The 1,747-nt window shown below is 55.5% G+C and overlaps 1 long non-coding RNA gene across 1 annotated transcript; it reads right to left on the bottom strand.

Moving 5' to 3' along the window:
- Positions 1 to 637: 637 nt before the first annotated feature.
- Positions 638 to 1,512, bottom strand: LOC145537108 (uncharacterized). The gene is made up of 2 exons (XR_014076207.1): positions 1,212 to 1,512; positions 638 to 945 (listed from the first exon to the last, which is right to left on the bottom strand). It is a non-coding gene; the product is annotated as an uncharacterized LOC145537108 (long non-coding RNA).
- Positions 1,513 to 1,747: the final 235 nt, after the last annotated feature.

Below are 1,747 nucleotides of genomic sequence, written 5' to 3'. Positions count from 1 at the left end.
GGATTTCGGGGCTGAGGCCACACCTCACCCTCTGTGTTGAGCTGACCCCACACCTCCACTCAGTTCCACCTAGAGATGATCCTCTACATCCCTCAGGTAGAAAAATGGATGAACTTCACAATTACGTCTCAGAGAGCCTGAGTCTGAGCCTACATCTCACCTCAAGTGTAACAGTGCTTGTTCCCACACTTGAGCTCCTTGGCAGCTAGGAGTCATCCTACAACGCATCAGTGTTGGGTGGAGCTGAAGAAGATCCCAGGGTGGATCACACACATCACTTCGGTTTACACTGGAGTTTTTACCTGTCACCTCAGGTTAACATGCAGTTGATCTCCCACCTCACCTTGTGCAGAACTGCAATTGATCCCACCCCAGTCACCGCAGGACGTCTGTCTCAGCAGCTGACTGACAGGACATCCAAATGGGCTCATCCCTTATCATTGTTGTTCAGTCACTGAGTCATGTCTGACTCTCTGCGACCCCATGGACTGCAGCACACCAGCCTTCCCTGTCCCTTCACTATCTCTCGCAGTTTGCTAAAAACTCACGTCCATTCAGTCGGTGAGGCCATCCAACCATCTCTTCCTCTACCCCTTATCATTTGCTGGTTTAAGTGACAAATGAGGGGAGACTGACATTTTGTTACCGTGCCTGCCTCCCGAGACAGGCCTGGAGGTACCTGAGCAACACAGCTTTTATTTAAGGTGAGTCTGAAGGCAAAGCATGGGGGACGAGGGGCGAGGGCGGGGGTCCAGTGCTGGCGTGCAGGCTCCGCCTCTGCTCCCCATGCCTCCGTCTATGATTCTGTTCAGCCAGAAGGAGCCCCGCGAGCTATGTGAAGAGAAACAGCTGCTCCTCCTTGTCCTTGTCCATCAGCTCGTGCTTGGACTGCTCCTTGGTCTTCAGGGCAGGTGGCTGAGACTGGCACACTAGCCTCTTGCCCCGCTGAGGGGAGAGGACGCCGTGAGCCTGCACCCTGGCCTCAAGGTGGGTACTGAACCCTAACCCTAACCGCAAACCCTAACCCAACCCCTAACCCCTAACCCTAACCCTTTCTAGGACCTTGACACCACCTCTGACGGCTTCGTGGCGTCTTTCCTCTCTAGGACCGGACGCCACCTCTCACTGATCCCAGACGTCTTTCCTCTCTAGGACGGGACGCCACCTCTCACTGATCCCAGACGTCTTTCCTATCTAGGATGTGACAGCACCTGTCAAGACTCCAGTCTTTCCTCTCCAGGCCGGGTCGCCGCCTCTTATGGCTCCGTAGCGTATTTCCTCCCTAGGACCGGACACCGCCTCTCAGAGCTCCATGAAATCTTTCCTCTCTAGGACATGATGCCGCCTCTCAGTGGTCCCTCACGTCTTCCTCTCTAGGACCTGACGCCGCCTCTCACTGATCCCTGAGGTATTCCTCTCTAGGACCTGAGGCCACCTCTCACTGATCCCTGACAACGTTCCTCTCTAGAACGTGACACGGCCTCTCACATCTCCGTGCTATCTTTCCTCTCTAGGACATGACGCCGCCTCTCACTGATCCAGGAGGTCGTCCTCTCTAGGACCGGACGCCGCCTATCACTGATCCCAGACGTCTTTCCTCTCTAGGACCGAACGCTGCATCTCACTGATCCCTGACGTATTCCTCTCTAGGACATGACGCCCCCTCTCACTGATCCCTGAGGTCGTCCTCTCTAGGACGGGACGCCGCCTCTCACTGATCCCAGACGTCTTTCCTCTCTAGGAGTGG

This window comes from Giraffa tippelskirchi, chromosome X (assembly GCF_054371585.1).
Source record: "Giraffa tippelskirchi isolate mGirTip1 chromosome X, T2T-mGirTip1v1.2.pri, whole genome shotgun sequence".
In the NCBI taxonomy this organism is placed as follows: Eukaryota; Metazoa; Chordata; class Mammalia; order Artiodactyla; family Giraffidae; genus Giraffa; species Giraffa tippelskirchi.
Note: the sequence above shows the minus strand (reverse complement) of the source record. Positions and strands in the feature narration are given on the sequence as shown.